Genomic DNA, 26599 nt, shown 5'->3' with positions numbered 1-26599 from the left:
CCTCCCAGAGTGCTAGGATTACAGGCGGGAGCCATCGCGCCCAGCCAAATTTTTAAAAAACATTTTAAGTGTCTCTGCCAGTTACATAAGTCAGCAAATCTGTTTATGGTTAGGATGAGATGGAAGGGTGGTTAAGTTACCTAAGGGAACTTAGAAAGAGTAATTTCTAGGTGGGCCAGACATTGAAATACATGGAATCCCCTCAGCAGCCTTCTCCTCCCATAAGGCCAGGGTTGGGGGCTAAATATCCGATTTGATCCAACTTGTTCCTGACCCCGTCTTGGCTTTCACTGATGCTTGGTGTGGCCTCTGCTGTAGCAGCCACATGCTTGTACCCTGTGGGGAGCGTTTGCTCCCACATAGGATAGCTCCAGGTGGCTTTGCTCTTTCTTAGTTTTTCCCACAGGACTTTCTGCATTAAATGGCTTTTCCAGGGGCAGCTGGCCATTGACTTATGAGTGTGGTCTTTGGAAAGATGAGCTGGGCCCATTGGTTCCACCTCAGGAATTTGAACCAGGAAGAGAGACATTCTAATCATTGGTGGGCATTTGCGCTAACGAGTCTTGCAGAATTAGAGCCAAGCAGCCGCAACGTGCTCCCAAATTCCAAATTAGGAAGGAGCAGTAACGCAAAAGAAGCATGTTCATGCGCTTATTTAACAGATGTTGATTAGGCCCCTGCTGCGTGCCAGGCATTGTTTTAGTCACTTGGGTTGTAGATCTCCTGGTGGAGCTGACATTTCTAGTAGGGGAAAATAGACAATAGACAATAAACCTTACCCATTAGTGGATTATACATGAAGTATGTGAGAAGGTAATAAGTGCTGTACACAGCAGGATAAAGGGGGTGTCAGGAGTTCCAGGGGTCAAGGGGTCAGGTTGCAGAGTTAAATAGGGTGAGTGAGGTGACCTCATTGAGAGGTGATGTTTGTGTAAAGTCTTGGAGAAGGCTAGGGAGTTGGCCAAGCATATGTTGGGGACACAGGCATTCCAGGCAGGGGATCAGGTAGGAGTGTTGAGGCAACAGCCAGGAGGCAAAAGTGAGCACGAGCATACCAGCCTTGGAGTCATTGCAAGGACTTGGCTTTTATCACAAGGGAAATCGCAGCTGTTGCAGAGTCCTGAGCAGAGTAGGGAGGTGGTCTGACTTGGGTTTTGTGAGGATCACTGTATTGTGTTGGGAATAAAGGGAGCCAGGGCAGAGGCAGAACCTGCTGGAAGCTGGTGCAGTGATGCAGGTGGACAGCAGAGATGTGGGGAAGTGGTTGGATCTGAGTGTGTTTTGAAAATGAGAGCCAACAGGATTTGCTAACAGATTGGATGTGGGTTATGGGAGGAAAAGAAGAATCAAGGATGGCTCCAAGGTTTCTGGCCCAAGCAGCTATGACTGTAAGGGTACAGTTGCCGTCAGCTCAGATGGGGAAGGCTGTTATGGAGCAGGTCATAGGGGAGGCCAAGAGTTCCACTTGGTCGTGTTCAACTGCAAGTGCCTTTTAGATATCCAAGTGGAAATAATGAGTGGACAGTTAGATACATACAGTCTGGATGAGAGGTGTAAATTGGGATGTTGTGGCATGTAGACTGTATTTAAAGTCCTAAGAGCAAGCTTTGCACAGTGGCAGTGTTGTAGCCAATAAGGTTTGTCTGAGGCACAATTATTGCTAATTGAAAACTTTTCCCTAAAGTTGTAGGAGCGGATGAGCTCCCAAAGAGAGTGAACTTGGATTGAAAATGGAGCCCGGTGCAGAAAGGCCGTGAAGCAGGGAGAGGTGGGGAATGCTGTTTTCAGGGCCGCTTTCTTCCCTCTCACCCCTCCTGACTTCTGGGTAGGGCTTTCCTTGCATTCACATTTATCTTACACCTTCCTTTTTATGTGAACCATGTGTCATTGGGTTTCTACTCCTTGCCACCAAAGAACTCTGGCTAAAATGGTGGTATTTATCCCTCTTTACGGGGAGGAAACAGATTCAGGGGTTAATTGACTTGCTCAAGGTTATACCAGTGGGCCAGCTGGGATTGGCTCCACTCTTCCTGGCTCCAGAGTGTGTGCCTGGTGTGGGACCCCACTGTCCTTCCTGTGCAGTGGTTGGCTATTGTGCCGTGTGTGGTGTTCAGTGTGATTCCAGTGGTATAAATGGTCTCATGCAAGCGAGGAGATAGGTGAGGCCTTACGCTGAGACTGTTATTGGCTTGAGTTTTAAACCTTAGGAGTCCTAATGCAGTGAAAGGAATTGAAGCATTGAGTGGCAGTTCATTGATTAATTTCTTGTTTCATTTTCAGTCAACAAACCTTTTAGCACCTACTATGTGTCGAACACAATTAGGCACAAATCTTTCCAAGCCTGGGTTCCTCATTTGAACCACAGAACACAGAGCTGTGTCTATTTCCTCAGATCTTCCAGGAATGGTAAGTAGCTAGTGTCATTCTAGATGCATAGGACAGAAGTTAATTCATTACCTCCAGTGGATGCCTCAGGGTATTAGGCTTCAGTCTCTGCTGCAACCCTGATTGAGAAAGGCAGAAACCGAAATAGCTCCCCCAACACATAATCACAGTTTCATAAATATTATGAAAGCTCAGAGCTGAGATCTGGAGGATAAGTCAGGGTGAGCTAGGTAAAGTGTGAGGTGGGCCCTTGGGGATCTAAGAGATACTACCTAGATGAAAACAAATGGGCAAAGACCCTGAGGCAGTTTGTGGGTAGGGTGAGATACACCTTTTAGGCCCTGTCTGGGCCTTGAGTTTGAGAGCACCGACAAGTTAAATAGCCATTAAGAGTTTTCAGTGGTGTGTGTGCTTATTTGTGAAAGAGATAGATTGAGAGAGGAGATCAGATTTGTGCTTTGACAAGGTGACAAGATCTGGCTTCAGTGGGAGAATGCCTTGGAAAGGCAAGAGTGAAATTCACAGGCTGAATTGTATTTCCAGGCAGATGATAGCAGCTTGGATGAGGGTGGTGGCAGTGGGACAGATTCCCTGGATATCTGGAAGGTAAAATGGAACTAGGACTTGGGAATGGGTGGGATCTGGAGGTTGAAAGGGTGGTATTGTCAAAAGACGAAGCTACAACACATTTAAAGATCTGAATTGGCTTTTACCTGTGATTACAGAATCTGTAAAAATAGAGTGAGTGTTCTGGGGGGCTGAGCAGAGGAGGTTGGTTTTCTAGACAGAAAAAGGCTGAGGAAAACAGAAACAGAAACAGAAAACAAAAAGAGGATTTGGTCATATAAAAATTACTTTTCTTATAAAGGTTAAAGCACTGGGGACTTCCTTATCCTGATGGCTAACACTGCCATGAGTAACTCCATGTTGGTTTGGTCTCTTGGGCCTAGTGCAGGAGCTCAGTCCAAACCAATAACCTCCTAAATTCTATTTAACAATTCTCCTTTTTCCCCAAAACCTAGGGCATCAGCACTACTCTCAGTCACTTTCATTTTGGGTTTTCAGCCTTACCAAGTCATGGGTTTTGGTGTCTACATTATCATGTATTTCTTGGAATTTCCATCATTTCAGCCAGAGAGAGACAATTTAGCATTCATGGCTTCATGTAGACATTTAATACTACTATTATGACTAAATGACTACGAGGAGGATGATACCAAGAGTTTGGAGTATGCCGTTAGCCAGGGTCCCATGAATCAAACCAACTAAAATAATTTAGATCAAAGAATGAGCCAGACGGGGAATCTACCTGTTTTAGCCAGGCAGCCTGTTAATTCTGTTTATCCACATGCAACAAGAAGTGTTAGCAACTGCACAGATTCCTTCCTGTTCAGCTAGTAGGTAGCACTTCTCTTATCTAGAATCCCATGACTGGGTTTGGCATGATAGATCCAACATTTTATCAGTTTTCTAAAGAAGCTACTGATTATGAAATTCCAACTACAGCATTATCCTGCCAAGAAAAAAAGGCAGGCATAAACAAGGAAAAATTAAGACGGGTAGGAGTCTCATGATAGGGAGTCTTGTTCTGATGTCTTGGGAAAAGCTTGAGGCATGTTGTCAGCTTCTCGTCTAAACATTTTGAATGTTTCTGGTTATGACATTGGGTGTCTGGGTGAACTCTCTGTGTGGCTCACATATCAGGCATAAGACTTGTCCTTTGTAATTTACATGCAGTTGTCCAGCTCCCGTTTATAGGGCTTTGGGAACAGGGCAGTTCTTGTTCTTAATTGGAAAAGTATATGCAAATATTGGAGGAAACTAGAATTCAGGATCCAGTCCAGTCTACCAACAGATAATAAAAACTGGGAAACAACAAACAGGGCTCCAATCTAATAGGTGTATCATGGTTTTTCTTTTGAAACATGAGTTTTCTCTCAATCTCCCTCATCTCTACTAAAGGTAATCAAAGTAAGACTAATTTGTTTGCAAAGTAAGTTTATCCTCATCAAACATGGCCATCAAACACAAGAGCAGCAAGAATAGTGACTGACCACAAAGTTTGCTTTGCTGGAACTTTTTTTAGAGACATGGTCTTGCTCTGTCACCCATACTGGAGTACAGTGAGTGGCATGATTATAACTCACTGTAACCTTGAACTCCAGGGCTCAAGCAATCTTCCCACCTCAGCCTCCCAAGTAGCTAGGACTGTAGGTGTACACTACCATGCCTAGCTAATTTTAAAATTTTTTGTAGAGACGATCTCACTGTGTTGCCCAGACTAGTCTCAAACTCCTGGCCACAGGCAATCCTCCTGCCTTGGCCTTCCAAAGTACTGAGATTACAGGCATGTTGTTGGAACTTTTTATAAGGAATCCCAGATTAGACTTTTAAAAGACTTTCAAGGATAGGAAGCCAAACCAATATTTCCAACAATATCCTATTAGAAAGAGAGCAGATTCTTATTGAACTTATGCAAATAACTATATTAGTATAAAAATAAGAACACTACGAATAATTTCCAAATTCTGGAGTGATCAGGTAGACAAAGTAAATGCTTCAATTTTTGTTGACAAGAGTATACTTTACCAAATTGTTATAAGCTATAGATAGCTTAAAAGGAAAAAGATTCCTTTCTAGAAAAAGATTCTAGAAAATAAAAACATTAAAAGACTCAACAGTATTTCAAATTAAGAGCTGTAAAAACCCATAATTCTTCTTTATCAGTTCATTCAGTCTCATGTAATTAACTTTAGTTCTGCTTGATCTTGATTAGCAGTTTCATAAACCCATCAATTTCTTTATTAGGTTCTGGAAAGTCGTAGAACCCAAATGATCTTAAAGTCATCAGAAGTCTGTGCTTGTCAGAGTCTTTTCCATCCTTTCAGTTAATCTCCTTGAAGATACAACGCTTTAGAATTATAGCCGCTTGTAAAAAGCTTTCAGAAAAGCATCAGAATAAAGCAATTAATTTTGGACAAGAAGACAATGGCCATGGTTAAAGATCTGATGAGAGTTCATTATAGTAATGATTCAATTGCCTTGGAAATTTGGTTGCTTGTGTGGCTTACAACAATTTACCATAATAACCAGAATTACGGCTGATAACATATCAAATTTCTAGGAATTTCATATAATTTTTTGGAACACATATCAATAACATACCTATAAATATAACTTAAAGAAGGGTTAACATCATTTATTTGACAATGCTCCCCGTATAATTTAACATATCAAATAAGCCTAATTAGTTTAACATCTGTCTTTCACAAGGTAAGAGATACAACCTTCCATGTTTTCCTGGGGCCAAACTGGGAAATCCCAAAGTAAATTCAAGGTCAAAAAGACTTTAATTTAGAATTTGATTTTGGGAAGTTTGTCAAAAATGTCAAAAGGTTTAAAACACTTAATTAAAATAGCGTCACAGGTAATTGTGAAACAATATTCATTTAACAAGAGTGATAAAAGGCTTCAGAAGGCAAATATAGAAGGTTACATAGTTGTCAACAAAAACTTAGCTCCTTTATTATTGTGAAGACGCTCACTTTTCTTAAGTAATCAAAGACCTAATAAAAGACAGCACAAGGCACAAGAAATAATCTTGATAAAACACAAAATCTTTGTTTCCTAGGCCAATTACCTAAAAGATGAAGAAAAACCTTTCACTATTTCTTATTAAGAGCGATTAAGGCCAGGCTTGGTGGCTCACACCTGTAATGCTCTGGGGGAGGCGGGAGGATTGCTTGAGCTCAGGAGTTTGAGACCAGCCTAAGCAAGAGCGAGACCCCGTCTCTACTAAAAATAGAAAGAAATTATACCAACAACTAAGAATATATATAGAAAAAACTAGCCGGGCATGGTGGCGCATACCTCTAGTCCCAGCTACTCGGGAGGCTGAGGCAGGAGGATCGCTTGAGCCCACGAATTTGAGGTTGCTGTGAGCTAGGCTTACGCCACAGCACTCTAGCCTAGGCAAGAGTGAGACTCTGTCTCAAAAAAAAAAAAACAAAATTCTAGTTTTGCGTCAGTGTACTTTTGATATTCATACTCAATTTTTAGAAAAACTTATAAATAATTTCCTTCTAATCTTAGCTTGATCATACATAAAATTCCTATCACAAGATTTATCTTCCACAAATCTTTTCTAATTTTCTTATTTATTCAGTTTTTATCCCATACTTTTCCCCCTCCTCATTTTGGAACAACCAGTCACTCTAAGGCAAAAATTACTTTCTTTTTTCCTTAACAAAAACTCATTCTCATACTTTATAACTTCCTTAATGAAACATGCCTTACTTCCTTTGCATACAGAGTTGTTTTCCTTCTTATTTCTAGTCCTTTTTTTTTTTTTTTTTTTTTTGGAGACAGAGTCTCACTCTTTTGCCAGGGCTAGGGTGCCAAGGTGTCAGCCTAGCTCACAGCAACCTTAAACTCCTGGGCTCAGGCAATCCTCCTGCCTCAGCCTCAGAGTAGCTGGGACAACAGGTTTGTGCCACCACACCCAACTAATTTTTTCTCTTTTCAGTAGAGATGGGGTCTTGCTTTTGCTCAGGCTGGTTTCAAACTTCTGAGCTCAAGCGATCCTCCCGCCTCAGCCTCCCAGAGTGCTGGGATTACAGGCCTGAGCACTGCACCTGGCCTATTTCTAGTCTTAATGACTATGTTACTATGTTAATTAGAATTTTTAACTCTTAGTAACTTTAATTTCTAGTGAGAAGTGTAGGAAATAGGCAAATTTAAACTGTTTTATATCAGCATTTTGCAGATGAATACCACTTCATAATTTTTAGAAACATGTTTCCCGTAATGTATTTTTTCATGTTTATTAACAGACCCAAATATATTTACCTTCTCTATACCACATAAAAACAAGATGTCAAAATACATATACTTTAAGTTTTTGTTCTGCAATTAATATTTCAATACTTTAGCTTATTTAGAAACAACTCAGACATTTCATGGCTATTACTTAATTTAACAATGACTTTTAAGATTTCAAGTTACTAAAAAAGATTTTTGAAACTATGACAAATTCAGAGCCAATGAAGGAGTTCAGGAACTGCCACCCCAAAAATGTTGCTTTGGTATATCGATCGTTTCCAGCTGAATGCATTTGAAAAACAAATGTAGGGAGAGGCTTTCTCTGGATTGTTTATCTGCCCAATGATAGATGCTCTAGGGGAACAAAACCTTCATCAATGTAACAAACTAGGCAAGTGTCAAAAACATTACAAGCAAAGAAACAGAAGTCAAGCTTGATTCTTTTCCTTTCAAACTATCAATCTTTCACTTGCCTATTCCATCACCCTAAGCAATTTTTAGCTAGACAACCCTAAATTTGTACTTCCAAAGGAATGACTCTTAGGTGAACCGGGGTAGAAGATTTACATTTCAAAAGCACGGAACTTAAACACCATTATTTGTCTAGACAAAGAAAGCCCAGTGAAGACTTAATGGTCAAAGGTGAGGCTTGTTATGCAGATTTAAGTCTTTGCTTTGTCCCTTGTAATAGTGTCTTGTGATTTAGGGTGGCGGAGGGAGACACCTTTACACTATGGAGATTTCCTTTACAGGTATAAATTTCTTACAAGGAGTTTCCACATAACCAGCTACATACCAGAAAGGTGTATTTTGGAGCTCAGTCAAACCAATGGCCTCCTATAAATTTTATTTAACAGTATGAAGCAAGCCAAGGATGGCCACTGGGTTTCTGGCTTGTGTTAATGGGTAGTTGCCATCCACTGAGATAAGATGAGTACAGAAGGAAACCACTTGCTGTTTATTTGGTTTATTTATAATCAGTGATTGTGGTTCTTTTAGGGCTTTTTCAATTTTTATTAACCACCGGAGTCTGAACTGTTGGCTGTAGGTGTTTACAGACTCAGAATAATTCACTTCAATTCTCCCCTAAAGTTCTTAATTTGTGGGCTTTTAAAGGGAGTGACTTGGAGGTACAGAGCTCCAGTTCCACCTTGAGAAGTCTCGCTCTTTTCTGGCCTGATGTCTCCAGCGCATCTCCCCGACGTCTCTCTGCCCAGTCAGGTAACTGCACACAAACCAACCTTGAAAAGGGCAAGAGACTCGCTGTGGCTCATTTTTATTTCTTTTCTTGGGCAGTTGGCTCCTAATGAGACTGCTGCTCATTCAGAGGTGCCGGGAAGCCTCTATCCATGAGCGACTCACATGATTTACAGAACTGCTGTGCGGAGCATCCTCACGTGGATAACTAACACTCACTCCACGCAGCCGGCAGGGTGATGTGTTATCAAGCTATTGGGACCTGTGTGATGATGGCGTATCAAGACTGACAAGTTAATTTTCTGTTTATCTAGAAAATTATGTGGAAAAAATATTTTTTTAAGGTGTGGGGGTGGAAGATCCTGGGATGTGTGGCACAGAGGGAGAGAAGATAGGATCTCTTACTTGACATTAAGAATTTACCAAGTACATTTAAACTTGTCATCCTTGACACGACCTGAGGGGCTGGGCTGGCTCTGAGTTCTAAAGGAGTCACAGGAAGCTGGTTTTACAAATGGGCTGAAACGCTCCCATGTGTCTCCTTTCCTTCTAATTAAGAAAAAGCCAAGGACCACCTTACTCTTGAGGCATTTTAAAAAATAGAAACCTAAAAGAAACATACTCAGTTGAAAACAGGCTTGTGGGGAGGGATGAATAGAAATCCTATGCAAGTTACTCAGTTTGCTACTCAGAAACGTTATTGATTGATTATTTGAATCTGTCATCCAGGCTTGCCTTCGCAAATTTTCCAGTATTGCTGAGAAGCCAGAGGCTAGCAATGATTTGATTTAACATAGTGCATACTAGTGGTAATTTTATTATCTTTGTATGGTTTTGAACCTCAACAGTTGAAATGTTCAGCTTATTTTAGATCTTCCCTTTCATCAGAACTCCATTCATAGTTCAACTAAATAATTATAGTACAACTGTGTAATTACATTTAAGTGCCACGAATGTAGAGTATTTGGGACTGAGAAAGCACACACTGGAACCCAGTTTACTTCATTCAGCAGACATTAATGAGGACTTTCTAAATCGCTAGCACTGTGCTAGGCACTGGGCAGACAGCCACGAGCAAATGGAGGCGTGCCTTTCACTGCCTCGTGGGAAAGAGAGGCAGAGACTCAGCCTGCAGTATAGAGAGGTACATTTTATGCAGGAAGCTATGACCTAATTACCTGGTTTAGGAGGTCAGAGCAGGTCTATGGGAGAAAATAATTGTTCAAACAGGGCAGGAACCAAGCATTTCTGGACAGCGTGGATGGTGACTTTACATTGATTTCAGGGCCGATTTGGCAGCTGTTGGTGTTGATGCCCAGCTGTATAGTGGGGTTGCATTTTATACAGGCAGGGGTCGGGTTTGAATGAAAGTATATACGGAACAATTGTGTATACAGAAAATCGCCTTTGAGAATGCCTGTTGGGAACAACAAAGCCAGTTAGTTGCCTTTTCAGCATTGGAATGGAGTGTTATTTCTTAACTTAGACTGTGGTCCCCAGGTCCCCAACCCCCAGGCCACGCCCCGTACTGCTCCCTGGCCTGTTAGGAACTCAGCTGTGTATCACCACCTGAGCTCCGCTGCCCCAGAACCCTCCCCCGGAAAAATTGTCCTCCCTGAAACTTAGAAAGGGGGGAGTGGCAGCCCACAGAGCAGGAGGTGAGATCTGCTCCCCATCACTCGAATGACCGCCAAAAAGGCTGTAACAGCAGGGATGGCAAACAATGGGTCAAATCCAGTGGACGGTCTATTTTTGTAAATAAAGTTTTGTTGGGACACAGCCATGCCCATTCCTTTACATACTGGGGATGCTGCTTTCTCTTCGCTAAATGGCAGAGTTGAGTATGAGACCAGATGGCCCACAAAGTCAGAGATATTTTGTATCTTGCCCTTTATTTTTTTTTTTTATTTTTTTATTTTTTTGAGACAGAGTCTCACTCTGTTGCCCGGGCTAGAGTGAGTGCCGTGGCGTCAGCCTAGCTCACAGCAACCTCAAACTCCTGGGCTCAAGCGATCCTCCTGCCTCAGCCTCCCGAGTAGCTGGGACTACAGGCATGCACCACCATGCCCGGCTAATTTTTTGTATATATATATTTTAGTTGTCCATATAATTTCTTTCTATTTTTAGTAGAGACGGGGGTCTCACTCTTGTTCAGGCTGGTCTCGAACTCTTGACCTTGAGCGATCCACCCGCCTCGGCCTCCCAGAGTGCTAGGATTACAGGCGTGAGCCACCGCGCCCGGCCAAGTATCTTGCCCTTTAAAGGAAAAGTTTGCTGCCCTCTGCTTTAAAGCAAATGAAGAAATTAGTTTTATACTCAGGCACCATTTTGTAAAAAGAAAATTATTGTCTTCAAACACTAGAACCTTATCAGTGAGATGAGCTATACACACCACATGAGGCTTGAAGAAACTGAAGAAACAGCCACTTCCCCTCTCCCATCTTACTTTCAGCTGGGGTCGTATGCTCATTAACCGAAATGCAGCGTGATTTGCCTCAAATATATGTCCTTCATCCTTCCCTCCCACCTTCTGTCTCTGAACTGAATTCAGCTGCATTCAATGGAGTCTGTCCCATACTCTTTGTCCTCCTCCAATCGTGGTGAGCTGATGAGGAAAGGACAGAAGCAGACTGAACATGTAAATGATGCATTTCTGCCAGCTAAAAACTAGAGTGTTGTCCTAGTGATATCAGGAGGAAAAAAATGGTAAGAATGAGTTGTCATTTTGATGTAATTAAGCATACTGAACCTCAAAATAACTGTCCTGTAGCTCTCCATACTATGCTCACATTGTAACCGGCCCTGTGGTCTCAAGAAGACATTGTCCTGATTGCCCATACGTGAACCTTGTTAATCTAAATTTGGGGGTGGGGTTTTATTTGCATGTAATTATAAATTTGGTTATATTCTGTAGTCATGAGGGAGCTAGAAGCATGTGGCAGACAGACTTTAAGATGACCCCTATGATTCCCGCCCCCTGGTGCTCACACTTTGAGTCCCTCCACTTGAGTGTGGATGGCTCCTGTGACAGGCTTCTAACCAGTAGAAGACAGCAATGCTGATGGGCTGTCACTCCCAGGCCTATGTTATGTTATCTGAGACTGGCTCCGAGGAAGAGGCTTCTGTGGCAAGGAGCTGAGCGTGGCCTCGGCCTACAACCAGCAAAAAGCTGAGGCCCTTAATGTTAGAGCTGCAAGGAAATTAGTTCTTTTGCCCACACCTGAGTGAGCAGCGAGACGCAGACCTTTCCCTGGCCAGGTCTGTAGATGAAACCAAACCATGCTGTGCCTTTGTTGCAGCTTTGCAGGGGACCCAGCTAAGCTGTGCTTGGACTCCTGACCCACAGAAGCCATGAGGTAACAAATGTGTGTTGTTTTAAGCCGATAAGTTTGTGGTACTTTGTTTTGCAGCAATAGAAAAATACAAAGAATTTAAGGAGTTTACACCAGTTGTTATTGGTACATATTTAACATTATAAAAGTCTAAACCAGGTCAGACCACCTTCAGATGGGAACGTCTGAATCACAGCCCTGAGGAGCTTTTAATCTCTTGTTTCCTTTTTCTTCTCCTCAGGCAAAGCCAAGAATGGCCCCTGGGGTCATTTTTGTAGTGCCGACAAGGTATTTCTGGCAAGACACTAACGAGAGATGCACTGCCATGGTGTTTCCTTGGTCACAGTGGAAGAGAGGGGCCCCCACACCACGGCACAGTGTTCTTTTCCTGAGGGGGCTCGTGGACGCGGGATTGGCCCCCTTGTGCTCATCCTCCCCGAAGTCAGCCCCAGCTTCCAAGGAGGTAGCACCTGGAGATGTTTATAAACTGTCCTTCATACAGCTGCGTGGGTGCCCTCTCGTCAGTAACAGTTCCCTGTTGGGGGCCCGATTTCTTCACTTGAGCTTCAGAGGGCCCCTCTTCAGTCCTTGGGGCCGTGTTTGTCATGGCAGTCTTGTCCACCCTGCTCCATCCATGCTACTTCTCAGCCCTCTCTTCTCCAGGCTGAGGAATTCCAGACTTTTTGATCTGTCCTGCTCCCACTGTGCTATTTTGCCTGTCTACTGCCCCTCTGCACCGTATCCCACTTAACTCCTAAAAAGCAGGGGGAAATGGTGAAACCAAACTCAAGCCTCCCCGTGTAATCCTGGCTCCCATTTGATTGTTGGTTCTTTGAAGAAAGATGCTCTGAGGAGGAAGAGGGCTACCTGTGCCGCCCCTGTCCTGGGGCCAGCCTCGCGCACCATGTGATTGGATTTTCTTTCGTGCCCCCAAGGCCCTGCTAGTGCCTGCAGAGCTGACAGCCCATTGGGCACAGGTGTGTCAGGTCCTAGTCATCAGTACTTTAACTGCTCAGAGCTCACAGTTGATGTGACCGACATCTCACTTCTGCGAAAAATAGGTGAGGGAAAACATATTTTTAAGTTCTTGAAGGGTTATTTCTATATTAAGTTGGAGGTCTTGTAAAGCAACACACTGGGCTATATTAATAGATTCCCTAAGAAATATCTATTGATGTAAAGCTGTCGAGCTATTGATTTTTTTATAGAGCACAGATATTAGGTGGTTATTTGAAGAACATTGTAGTTGTTGTTAAGAACAATAGTTGAAGACGCAATTCATAGTTACTTTACATCCTTCTTGAAATTCTTTCCAGAATATCACACTAGAAAAGTTTTCCTTTTTAAGTTCATATACTTTTAATGGACAAAATTTATCCATCTTGTTTATCTTTTTACCTTGCTAGGAAACTTAGAGCCAAAAGGCCACAGCTTAGCTGCAGTAAATCTTGTGTTCTGAGCTTCTGGTACTGTTTGCTTTTAAACTGTCTTATTTGCTATGTGTGTAGTGTTGCCGAAATAAATATCTACCATTAGAAGAATTGCTTTGCAACTTTGCACATTAGTTCTGTGGTTTGCTTTGACCCTGCTTCTGAGCAAAAGTAGCTGTGAGTTTGTTACATTAATTATTAGGTGAGTTGTTTTAACTAGTGTACACAAGAGCTGTTGACCTGTGCTCTGGGTGAGAACCTTGATTTCTGCTTCTATTCAAAGTGGTCTAATTCCATGATGCAGTTTTGATTTAGGAGAATTTGGTTCTGACCTGGAGTAAGTCAGTGAGTCTTTGTGGGATTGTTGCAAACCAAGACTCTCGTGGTAAGGACGAGGTCTGCAGCAGCTGGGCAGCTTGTTCTGCCTTCTGAGCCTGTTTCATTTGCGCCACCCCGCCCCTTCTGCTTGGGCAGAGGAGAGAGAAGGAAAAGCTTTTGGTAGATGTTTCCAGCAGGACCCTTTAGGCATAGGGAGAAATCTAATTTTAGTCCTGTTTTTAATATTATGGTAGTTTGGTTGCGTCTTTCCTCTTAGGGCAGAGAATTTTAGCTTTTGTTTTTGGTTTTGCATTTCCTGTGTATACACCTCCTGAAGCAAAATGGACTGCTAAAAATGTCACTTGGTATTTGTTATTTTGTGCCTAGAATAACATTTAAGACCTGTGAGCACTGTGTGAGTCACTAAAATAGTTTTAGGAGAAAGAAATGTCATCTGTGTTACTTTCTGTATTCCTTCCTAGAATTTTCCCAGGTGATTTTGTGTGTTTGCTTTAATTGGACATACATAATCTATCTCTTTCTTCAGTAGCAATACAACAACATACTTGCTGACACGTTGCATCTTTCCTTTATGCAGAGCATCTTATTTTTAAAAATACAGTAAGTTTAGGAAGAAGATCGTGGCTAAAGAGGAAAGTTGCTGGAAAATACAATTGTGCCGCTTTCCCAGTGAACAACCAGCGAACAAACTGTATGTGCTTTTACTGTGGCTAGAGATTAAACAGGTGCCTGTCACAAAGCAGACTTGGGTTTGTTGCCCAGTGTATAGCACATAGTAGGAACTTTGTAAATATGTGTTGGATAAATGAAGTCAGTAGCATAACATGTAGGGAAAAGGAAAAGAGGGATGGTTTTATAAAACAACAAAAAGGGAGATCAGCTAGGCCTGTGGCCTTTGAACTTAGTGTGTATTAGAATCACCTGGGGGCTGGTTAAAGCCTGTGACTGGGGCCCAGGAATTTGCATCTCTAAAAAGTCTCTTAATGAGGCTGCTGCTGCTGGTTCAGGACCACACTTTGAGAACACTAATGTAGGCTAATGCCTACAGATGAGAAAAGAGGCCTGGAGAAATTGTGGGGTTTTTGTCTAATTGATAAAACTAATTTAGTGACTGAACCAACACAAAAAGCCAGGTGTTTCTTTCCCACTTCCTGACTTGAGGATGGAGAGATACATTCTGATATTCCTAAACTGGCAAACTGCTATGGTGGTGGCCACATGCCCCAGTTTCTTTCCTGGGATTTAGTCCCAGCTAACTGACAACCTTGGGACAGAACAGGAGGACAAGAGGGGTTGTTCCGGTGTTTGTTAATTATCCTGCAGATGTGCCCTGTACCAGCCACCCTTTGTGACTGGGTGGCATCTGCCACCCCTCAAAGGAAGAGGTTTGTTTGGGAGCCAAGTAAAGTCTTCCCGATTGTTTGGCAGTTGTGTCCCTGAAGTCTCTTGCCTGTCTTGGAGATCTTAGCACAGCCCATGTGCTTGGGGTTCAGCTGCCTCAAGGGGGAGTCAGCCCCCACAGACGATTCCCATACACTGTGGTGGGTGCTGAGATGGGGGGCATTCTTGATAGACCCGCCATTTACTCACAGCCCTTCTCCCCTCTGGGTGAGCGGGAAAGAACCCCTGTTGGGTGCCCGGGCTTAGAGGGAACCTTTTCAGCTCAGGCAGGAGGAGGTTATTGTGGCCGTCTCCTGTCCACGGTTTTCTTTTGTTTCCCTTCCATGGTACTCTCGGCGCCCAGCTCCCTACCACACTCACACTCTGAGAGACGTGGTCCCTTGCTTCCACTTAGGAAGGCACTACAGTGTTATGACTAAGGCTGTGAGCTGAGTTTAGGTCATTTCCCAGTCGTTCTGTGACTTCGGGCCTAGCTCTTTTCTCTGAACTTCAGTTTCTTCATCTGTAAAATGGCCATTAAAATAATGTTTGCCTATCAGGGGTGGCATAGTAAGTGCTCAATAAGTTACTGGCTGTTTTGGAGGAGTGTGATGTAGGATAGATTGAGTTATAGACAGGACCCAACCAACAACACGAGCCTTAAATCCCTCTTCACCCTCACTTCTGTGGGCTCTCCTGGCGCCTGGGCGGGACAACCATGCAGGTACACTTTGGATTTTGCCTTGTGGCAATTTGCTTTAAGACAAGATTGGGGGAATTCATTTTTGTCTAAACATCTGGACCACCAGTATATTGGTAATGAGTCTCTTAGGTAAAGGAAAGTGTCTTCTGGGTGGTTGGCTTCTCAACCTGTTGGATACCGTATTTAGATTAATGAATTAACCCTTTTTCATAGCGGATGAAGAAAGCACATCCTGAACCTTGTGCCCCACATGTGCCAGCACCCTCAGAAAGGCTGTCAGGCCTCCCCAGTCCCACAGGACCTGCTGCAAGACCCGCCCCCAGCTTCCCTGGCCATGCTGGCCCAGGACCTTCCAAACATGTGCCTCCCTCTGCCAGGAACACTGTCCTCAGTCCATGCCCCACCCCCACCAGAAATACAGTGTAAGCTGGCCAGCTGCAAAGCCTCTCTCAGGCTTCAGTTTAAGCCAGCTTCCTCCTGGCGGGAAGTGCCTGCTGCCCACCACCTGTGGAGGGCTTCACAGCACACCTTTTCCTGGCTCCCTTCCTCCGCTGCCTTACGGCCCCCTCCCCTGCTGCAAGAGTCTGCTTCCAGGAAACCTAGACCAGGGCTTAAGCATTCACCTGGGGGAGGCCACTCCCACCTCCCTCCCCCAGATTGGTTGGGGTCTTTGGCCTCATTTTGTAGCAGTCATCACCTCTGTGGTGGTGTGTTTTGGGTGTTTCTTCCTGGTCCTCCTAAGTATCGGTGCCCTGTCTGCCTGCCTCACTGCTGCATCCCAGACACTGGGTATTTGCGGGGCTTGAGAAGTGCCATGTGCCATGTCACGTCAGACAATCCCCCGTTTCCACAAGGTTTCTGGTTCTCTGAGGAGAAGTGAGGGAATGTGACAGGGAGAGCTTTCCTTAGCAGGCAGCCAGCTTGGGTTGAACTTTCCTTCTAGGGAACCCTCTTCGGATTGGGGCCTTGGGAAGGCCCTCTGAACCTGAGCAGGTGTCGGGGCCACATTCACCAGACTGGACTCCACCAGCAGTTCACACCTCCAAGCTCCTGCCAGGCCCAGGCAGTCAGAGCCAGAGCCGCAGCCCTGACAGGGAAATAATGCGAGGGAAGAGTGCTGTCCTGCACCAGCTGTGGAGGTCTAGATTCCTTTGTACCTGAGGGAGAGGGACCACAGTGGTGGCTCTCACACAGTGGTGACCAGGGCCAGTTTATTTTATGCTTTTTTAGAGACAAGGTCTCACTCTGTCACCCAGACTGCAGTGCAGTGGTGAAATCATGGTTCCCTATGGCCTTGAGCTCCTGGGTGCAAGCGTCTCTCTCGCCTCTGCCTCCCAAGTAAGCTGGGACTCCAGGTGCGTGCCACCAAGCCTGGCTAATTTTTTTATTTTTCTTTTTTGTAGAGATGGGGTCTCACTATGTTGCCAAGGCTGATCGCGAACTCCTGACCTCAAGCTATCCTCCTGCCTCGGCCTCCCAAAGTGTTGAGATCACAGGCATGAGCCACTGAGCCCAGCCCAGGGCCAGTTTAGAACACAGAGGTCTGAGCTCATTTTCACATCAGGTGGACTGCTTGGAGTAAGAGAGTGGGATTTCAAAGCCACCTGACAACGCCCCACGAGCTGCCTGTTTCAGCACTTTAGGGCTGGTCTCCCCCTAGCTGGTTTTGGTTCATTGCCCTCAGAAATGAATGTTGACGAAAAGTGGCAAGCCCCGTTTGAAGCAGCTGGATTTTAACCAAGCTCCAGGACACATAGTTCTGTGCTAATATTTTTGTTTTGATGAAAAATTTAAAAACACTGCTGTCAACCCCCATCACAAAGAATACAAAAATATTATTATAAAGAAACTAGATATATTTCAATCCCTGCTCTGTGGTGGTGCTTCAATTTGTTAAGAAAGTTGGAACCAAAAATGCTTTTAAAAGGTGGCCTCAAAAAATGTATGTAACTTTCTGTTCTCATAATACTCCTTTTTACGGAGTTAGAGACCCATTTATAGGTTCAGTCCATAGATTTTCATGCATTTTCAAACGTATCTACTAGCTCCGTGAGTTGCATATTTTTACTATTAAGGTGCCCGAAGCTCTGAGAATATGGGGACTGGCAGACGCCAGCTGTAGTACTAAACTGTTTTTCAGGAAACACAAGCCTTAATGAATGCTTGATGGGCCTGGTCTTTCTGGAAGAAAATTAAGTGGCATGTTTTTCTTTATGGTCACTTGGTGGGTCTTAGAAACTTTTGGTTGAACACCATCAGACTCTTGCCTGCCACCTTCTTTCCATTCTGAAGGCAGGGGCTTTTGTAGTCCCCACACAGATTGGGTGGGATTCCTGAGTTCATAGGAATGTCCTGCCTTCTATCAGATCTGGAAGGACCTGTGCTTTGGGTTGCTGTATCCTTGGCTGATTTCTTTCCTTTTCAGTTGATTTTGTTTACCTGTTTAAAAAATGTAAAGCGTCTCGTTTTTTTTTTTTTTTTTTGAGACAGACTCTCACTCTGTTCCCCCCCATAGAGTGCAGTGGCATCATCACAGCTCACAACAACCTCAAACTCCTGGGCTCAAACAATTCTTCTGCCTCAGCCTCCCGAGTAGCTGAGACTACAGGCACATGCCACCTCACCTGGCTAATTTTTCTATTTTTAGTAGAGACGAGATCTCATTCTTGCTCAGGCTGGTCTCAAACTCCTGAGCTCAAGGAGGTCCTCCCTCCTTGGCCTCTCAGAGTGCTAGGATTACAGGCATGAGCCACCGCACCCAGCCAAGGTTTTCCATCTTAAATGTAAAATGTGGGTGTCATCTAAAACACGCTTTATTTTCCACTGAGGATAAAGTTCATTCTCAGATAAGTCAGCAGTGGCATTATTACCCAACCTCCAGCCTCTGGGCCTGCTCCTGAGCAGGCTGGCCCTTTAGGCCAAATGGCTTGGTGGCTTTTCACCCAGCCCTAATTTTGTACACATTAATGTCTCAGCCACTCCCCCTTAGAAATGCTGATTTGAAAATTACTGTATCTCTTCTGTGTTCCCATGAGAAAGGCAAAATGATTTTGTTCAGATTTGCTTTCTTCTGATTGCAAATATGAACATTTATATTTGTTTTGTGTATACGTTTTCAGACCAGACACCTGTCATTCTGACCTCTCCCCGCTTCCTTGAGAACCACTGACTTAGAACAGTCACTCAAGGGCAAAAAAGCACATTTTTTTTCCCAGCACAAAGTAGGTGCTAAACAAACACTACAGCCAAATATAAACAAGCAAGTCATTCAGCAGAAGGAAGTTCTGGGTGAAATATGTTTGCCCTCACAAGCACTCCAGGCACACAGTAGGGCTTCAGGATATACTGGCTGACTGGTTCTCTGAGCCTTGTACTTGAAGAGCCCTGGTTTCCTTGGTTGGGGTGATTGGTCAGTTGGAATTTGGTGGCTGCCACTGGTGGTCACCGACTCTCCCCCCAGGCGGTCGTTTTCCAGGTACAGCATTTACACATTTGTTTCCCAGTGAGGAGGGGCTTATCCTGGAGAATGTTCTGATCTGAGAAAGTCAAAGGATCCCACCTGCCTGTCACTGTGTATGTGCACTTTGCCCTGCTGGGCTTGCAGTCAGCCTCTCCCCTTCTTTGGCCCAAGATTTGGAATTTCTTAACAGCTTTACCACTTTCCCTCAGACCTTTGTCTTGTAAAACATTATCACTTGGAGAGCTTGTTAAAGCCCCGTTTCTGGGCTGTTTCCTCTGAGACCCATTAGGTTCATTAGATTGAGGCGGTTTGGGTCCCGGCTGGAGAGCTGGCATTCTCTACATGTGCTGCCAAAGCGAGGGAGAGAGTGGCATTCTGACCGTCTCCCAGGTAACATGGGTCCTGTACTCTGATGCCCAGCCCTTGCCCTTCTCAGTTGAAGGCAGGATTAAGACACTATTTTGGCTGGGCGCAGTGGCTCACGCCTGTAATCCTAGTACTCTGGGAGGCTGAGACAGGTGGATTGTTTGAGCTCAGGAGTTCGAGACCAGCCTGAGCAAGAGAGATACCCCATCTCTACTAAAAAATAGAAAGTATCTGGACAACTAAAAATATATAGAAAAAATTAGCCGGCATGGTGGTGCACGCCTGTAGTCCCAGCTACTCGGGAGGCTGAGGCAGTAGGATTGCTTGAGCCCAGGAGTTTGAGGTTGCTGTGAGCTAGGCTGACGCCACGGCACTCTGGCCTGGGCAAAAGAGCAAGACTTTGTCTCAAAAAAAAAAACCAGACACTATTTTGTCATAAAACTGATTCAGTGAAATAGTGAATAGTGAAAAAGTGCAATAGAATTTTAATCTTTTTAGATCTTGATATACTTTTTATACTTGGTTGTAATATAAAATGCATTTCTCACTGTTAAAAAAGGTTTGAAACCCCCGGATAGTCTCTCCCTTAGCTAATTCTGTGAAAGGCCCACCTGTTGCCTTTACACCTGTGCGTGGCCCTTAGCTCCAAACCCAGGGTGGGAAGCTTAACCAGCACCTTGGTAACTTTGGGTTAAAGGTTAAATTTGTGGTCTTGTCCACCCCTGACCTACAGCAGCACCTCATCATGCAGAGCCTGCTGGTATTTTCTGTTGTTTCATGTTTTAATCCATGAAATTGATTTCAGTCCTTGCTAATGGCTTGTGACTGGTAGTAAACATTAGCAATGGGAATAGCCCACAAATCCACACCCTCTGCCCCACAGGGTAGTCATGGCCAGTTCTGTCTCTGAGAGGTTCCTGTCGTCACCCAACTTGGCCCTCCCGTCCCCCTCCGTCCCCGCTCAAGGGCTTCCTTACTGAACTTTTCTTGCATCTCTCAAAAGGTAACCCTTATGGCTGCGGCATTTGACTCGCCTGCTGTGTGGCTCTGGCTGCTTGGCTTTATTTCCTTGTTAGCTTATTAACCACCTTAGGGCAGGGCCTGTTCAGCCCTGGACTCCCTGCGGCAAGTGCCCAGCACCTGGCTGGTTTGCTCAGCCAAGTTGTGCTCCATAGTGGTAACTGTGTTTCGAGGGGAAAGTGCATTCTGATTCCCAGCAACTGACTTCCAAGGAGACGGGGCTCAGTCTGGGCTTCTCCCCTGCCTGGCCTGTGCTGCCCGTTCTTCTCGCTGGCATGCCGTGATGTGGGTCTTCAGACAGTGGCAGGAGGCTGCCTCCTGTGGGAAGGTTTGGTCCTTTAAAGTAGGACTTCAGTTCTAGGAGACCGAGAGTATACAGCTGCTGAGGGAGAACATGGACAAACGGGATTCCTTCTCTAAGTCTGGATCAGAGCACGCTATTTCCTGCTCCGAGGATTCCAGAATGAAGGGACTGAATTTTTGAAGTTGGGTTGTCCCTTGGACTTTTCCTAAAGGCACTCCCCCGGGTGACACGGGGTTTTGGAGAGCTCTGAACCAGAGAGGTAATTTGGAGGGAGTTAGAGGAATGTCATGAGTGGCTGAGTCCAAGATCCAGAAAGGGGATGGCTATCTTTTAAAAACACTTCGTTGATGAGCTTTTTAAATCAGTGTTGTGAAGCTGTTTTGTTACTGATCACAGACTGTGGAGGTATAAATTCAGGGAGAACTGGAAGGCCTTTCTGGTTTTAGAACATCCCCCTCCTGCTTTTTAGCCAAACATTGGCAACTCCAGGCATCACGGAAATACATGTTCTTCCCCACCCATTATTTTTTGTGTTGTTTAAAAATAGTATCTTTGTTCTACTCATAATCCCACCTCCCAAGTTGGGAGAGCCAGTGTATAACTTTGGCTTCTCCCCCTCCGGCCAAGAGAGTGTCCCTGAGATTTTACACTGGAGTGTTTTTAGCCCAGGTGCTAGCACAGCCAGGAGCCTTTGATGTACCCGTGCTGAGAACGAGCCATCTTGGTCTTGGGCTCTTCTAGAAGGGCGTGATTCACTTTCGTAACCAGTGCTGCCAGAAAGTCTTCTGTTCTTGTGGTGACTTGCTTCCCTGGTGATCAAAGCTGTGAACACATTTAATAAACAGTTTATTTGCTAGGCTTTGGCTTTCAACGAGGGAAGAGGCGGCCTACACCAAGATGAACCATCTGAGCTGGAAGCCAGGGTTGGGGACCGGGTGGTGGTGATCCCATCTGAGTCCAACTTAGTAGGTGCCGGTTTGTCACAGTGGAACACTGACCCAGAGGAAATAAGAAAATTCTCCCGGGACAAAAACAGGCATGAGCCCTCCCTCCTCTGAACTTGTATTCTGCTTTGTTCGGGTCATCCTTAGGGTGCTTTATTTTTACTTCTCCCACTGAACTGAGAGACTGCATGGCTGGTGTGTGAGGCAGAGCTGGGTTCGGATCCAGCGTCTGTCACTTCCTCCTCGGCCTCGGTTCTCCTGTCTATGAAGTGGAGACGGTGGTGTCTGCCTTGCAGGTTCACTGTGGGGATTCGGTGACATACCTGTGAAGCGCCTGGGTGGTGCTGGGCAAGAAGTGGTTCTAGTTGTTGCCGTGCTGCCCTCGCTGTCGGCATCACTGTCCGCTCCACGCAGCAGGGCCGCGTGTGACGTGGTGCCTAACACGATGCCTTGTGCACCGGCGGCGGGGCTGGAAATGAAGTGGATTGCATTTCAGGCTCTAAACCAGTGAAGTTCTGGCTTTGCCTAAACCAGCACGACTTCAGATTTTAGTCCTGGAATTTTGAGGGCCCTCAGAGCCTCTGGTGGGCAGTTAGCCCAGTTGTAGTTGTACATGATTCAGGAGCAAGACAGTCGGTGGTGCCAGCAGCCCCGGAGTGGGCTGCCTGTTATTCTGGCCCTCGGTACACTTAGGTATTACATCAGAGTTGTGGCACGAGGGGAAGAAAGGACTATGGGAGGCAAGTGGATGCTTTTTCAGCCGTGACCGAGGAAGGAACATGGACTGGCCTCGCAGGCGGTGTGGGACCTAGACGGGGGCTGCTTGCTGACTCTAGTACTTTGCAAGTGGTTGGCACCTAAATATTAATGGAGCGAGTGAATGAGGATACCATATGGTGCCTACCCTGCGTTATCTGGTGCAGCCTGTTTCCCTAAGGTGACGAGGGAAGGGACGTTGTAGTACATTAACTGCCATGTGAGTTGTATTTAACTCAAGCTAGTTTTGAGCCAGGGGCCTCGTGAAGCAAATACAACTCACATGTCTCTTCACCTTGGGAGCTGCGAGAACTATTCTTCAAATTGCATATAATTCACGCATAGAAAATAATTTAAAAAATAAATTTTTCATTAAATTAGAAAGGATCGTTTCATTTTTGAAGTTTTTATTCTATTTTCCTAATAAAACACCATGACCCTGAGGAAAAACAATTTTTTTCTAGTGTGTCAGTCAGTGTGCTAGGTGACCCTGTCCCTTCACTTTCTTCTTCCTCTGCCCAGGGAGCTCATTCTGCAGTGTCCCACACTGCTGGGGGTAGTGGCTCCCAGCTCCTTCCCCTGTTGCCTAGGAAATAAATAAATGAATGTGTGCTCACGGACAAATGAAAATGTTGTTTTTCCTCTGGAACCCAGAGGGTGGCCTGACAAATAGTGAGTTCTCAGAGTCCTCGAGCAGGGCTGAGCGCAGCAGAGGCGGGCGGAGTTGCTGTCTGCCACAGCCTCCGCCACCCTGTGAGCCCCACAGTGCTCCATTCCTGTGGCCTGGCCCCAGGAAAACAGCCCTTCCTGCCGCAGAGTGGGCTTGCTCTGCTGGTGGCAGCTGCTGAAGCCGGGGCTGCTGCACCCAGGGAGTGTTTCTGAGTTCTGAGGTTGCATCCTGCCTCCAGCTTTCCCTCCATCCCTGGTGCCAGTCCTAACAGGCAGCCCCTCTGCAGGACCGAGGCTGCCCCAGACAACTCCATCTAAAGGACAGATGTTGGGGTAGACTCTGCTTCCTGATTCACCCGGGATCCCAAATGATGTGATGTGCTTTGGCCCTGCCCACTTTCTGCCCTGTGGTATTGGTATGTTTATTCAGAATAAACTGTTACTTTGCCATCTCTCTTTTTTTTATTTTGTTTCTGGAAATAAAAATGAAAGAGACATGACTAATTGATGTCTCTGGAAGTCTATGAAGTCTGTGGTTTTAATCTCCAGGTCAATTCCAAATAGTAATGGGAAAGAAATACGTGGGAGTAGGCCACTGTGGGGACAGGCTGACTTTGAGTGGTTCAGGACACCTGTTAGGGCCACAGTCACCTTGTCTGTGATGCTGGGAAGGGAGGGGAGGTTTAGGCTGAACTGTGTGACTTTGGCCAAGGTCCTGGACTCCCCTGTGACTTGGTTTCCTCATCTGTGAAATGATAATAAGAATACCTCCCTTCCAGTGTTAGTGTGAGGATCAGAGAACTCCCTACATAACATATCAGACATATCAGAAGCCCCACTCCCTGCTTTTAAGGGGATTTTTTTTTTAATTGTAAAGTTTTGTTTTGTTTTTGTTTTTGTTTTTTTTTTGAAACAGAGTCTTGCTCTTTTGCCCTGGCTAGAGAGTGCTGTGGTGTCAGCCTGGCTCACAGCAACCTCAAACTCCTGGGCCCAGGCAATCCTTCTGCCTCAGCCTCCCGAGTAGCTGGGACTACAGGCATGCGCCTGTATATTTTTAGTCATCCAGCTAATTTCTTTCTATTTTTTTTTAGTAGAGACAGGGTCTCGCTCTTGCTCAGGCTGGTCTCGAACTCCTGACCTTGAGCGATCCTCCTGCCTCGGCCTCCCAGAGTGCGAGGATTACAAGTGTGAGCCACCACGCCCGGCCTAATTTTAAGTTTTTAAAAATTAAAGTTTTAAATCTCATTTTTAAATTTCTAGGGGGATATTTAAAAGTAGCAACTGCTGATTGAACCACTTCATTAGGTTCCAAGAGGAAAGCAGCTCTCAGTCCCAGAGGCTCCCTCTCATCCCTGCACTGACGTCTGATGTCTGTCTGTCTATAAAGGGAGTGCGGCTGGGGCAAACTCTTCCCAGCTCTGGCAGGTGGGGAGGGGGCTCCCAGGACATCCTTTCTGTGCTTTGTTCACATTGCAAAGGTTTACTTGATGGAGGCAGTGGCTTCTGTATAAATCCTATGAGAAACTGAAGTTATGGGAATTTTCCTCTATTTTTAAAGCCCACTGTATTAAATAACAATTGTTCACTCAAAATGGTGGCATTTATTCCAAAGAGGAGCAGAAACATCTGGGTGGCAGCAGATGGCATTTATTGAACATTTACTAAATGGTGGGACTGTGCGAAGTGACTTTACATAGAATACTGCATTACATCCTTGTAATGGCACAGTGAGGTGACAATAATTGCTCCCATTTTACAGTTGAGAAAAGTGAGGCCCCAGAAGGCTAACTTATCCCGCGCCACACACATTGATGGGGGTTTCGCTTATAATATCAAAGATGTGGATGGGATGGGAATGCATCGATGGGTCTCTCCTGGGCCGTGTGTAGAGATTAGCGCCGCTCCTTTTTGTCCACATACCACGGCAGGAGGACGTGATGGCAGTGCCACCGTGGTTCTGCCTCCAGAGAAAACAGTTTGCATTGTTAGGAGGCTGTGATTGTCAGAAATTTCTTCTCTTGAAACGACAGAAAGGTACCTCCTCAACTGTTTTTCCTTCTCCAGATCTTGTATGTTTTTTCAGTCCATCGTCTAACATTCTCTATCCCCGTACTGGGTACTATTGAGGATGAGATCATGCAATATCTCCGGGTAGGAAGTGGATATGGAGGGCCTCAGAGCCTGGAACTCATGTGCTGTGCTTGAGCCCAGCTGGAGGATGAGCAGGAAGCCACCTTAAAGACCTCAGCACACCACCCTGAAGCAGTCAAATCCAACCTAGCTCAGGACACTTTGAAGAGGCCAAAGGAGTCTGCAGTCTCGGTGCCAGGCCTTCTCAGCGTGAGAGGTGAGGGCCCAGAGCTGCGCCGTCTAGTCCCATAGTGCTGGAAATGTGGCCAGTGCCGCTTGAGATGTATTGGAAGTATGAAATCCACACCAGATTAATGGGAAAGAAAAAGAAGGCAAATAGCTCGTTAGTAGTTTTTCTATTAATTACATGTTGAGACAATATTTTAGATAAATTGGGTTAATTAGAAAATATGTTAAAACTACATATGTGGTTCACATTATGTTTCTGTTGGACACTAGTGGCCCAGAGAGTCCACCATCACGCTTTAGAGACTAGAGGAGGAGTGTGAAAAGTACAGTCTTGGCCGGGCGCGGTGGCTCACGCCTGTAATCCTAGCACTCTGGGAGGCCGAGGTGGGCGGATCGTTTGAGCTCAGGAGTTCGAGACCAGCCTGAGCAAGAGCGAGACCCCATCTCTACTAAAAATAGAAATTATATGGACAGCTAAAAATATATATAAAAAAAAAAAAATTAGCCGGGCATGGTGGCGCATGCCTGTAGTCCCAGCTACTCGGGAGGCTGAGACAGGAGGATTGCTTGAGCTCAGGAGTTTGAGGTTGCTGTGAGCTAGGCTGATGCCACGGCACTCACTCTAGCCTGGGCCAACAGAGTGAGACTCTGTCTCAAAAAAAAAAAAAAAAAAAAAAAAAAGTACAGTCTTTTTCTTGTCTATTCCCTGGAAGTGGCTTTAACAAACATTCTGACAACCCGAGTAACCCAGACCGAAGCACCCCACCAAAGGAAGTTCCTGATTGAGATGTCTCTGACTCATTACATGTTGGTATACTTACAGAATTATATTAAAAATCTATTATATATAAACCATCCCATCTACATCTCTAATCTTATGTTACCCCCTGGTGTAGGTTGAATGTAGTAGTAGTTGTTACAGGATTCATTCATTGATCCTTTTGTCTGTGTTCACTAACAAACACGTATTCATTTTCACTGTGTGCCAGTTAGTAACTGGCAAAGTGCCACATTCCAAAATGAATAAGGCTTGATCTCATTGGCATCTCAAGTGACCAGAAAGTAGAACCCTTTTTCTCTCTCCTGAATTCTGGAATTTGGAAAGGAAGATAATAAGATAGATGGGGAGTAAAATATTATCTTTATTTCTGATACAGCCTGCTTGAAGGATGCA

At 45.0% G+C, this 26599-nt stretch overlaps 1 protein-coding gene and 1 pseudogene across 5 annotated transcripts in view; both read left to right on the top strand.

Annotated features, from left to right (window-relative positions):
- RAPGEF1 (Rap guanine nucleotide exchange factor 1) overlaps window positions 1-26599 on the top strand; it is a 137138-nt gene that overhangs the window by 33739 nt on the left and 76800 nt on the right. The gene's annotated exons all lie outside the window — the stretch shown is intronic.
- On the top strand, window positions 1604-1686 carry LOC138388713 (U4 spliceosomal RNA; annotated as a pseudogene).

This window comes from Eulemur rufifrons, chromosome 7, assembly GCF_041146395.1.
Source record: "Eulemur rufifrons isolate Redbay chromosome 7, OSU_ERuf_1, whole genome shotgun sequence".
NCBI lineage: Eukaryota > Metazoa > Chordata > Mammalia > Primates > Lemuridae > Eulemur > Eulemur rufifrons.
The sequence above is the reverse complement of the archived record's forward strand: the minus strand, read 5'-3'. Positions and strand labels throughout refer to the sequence as shown.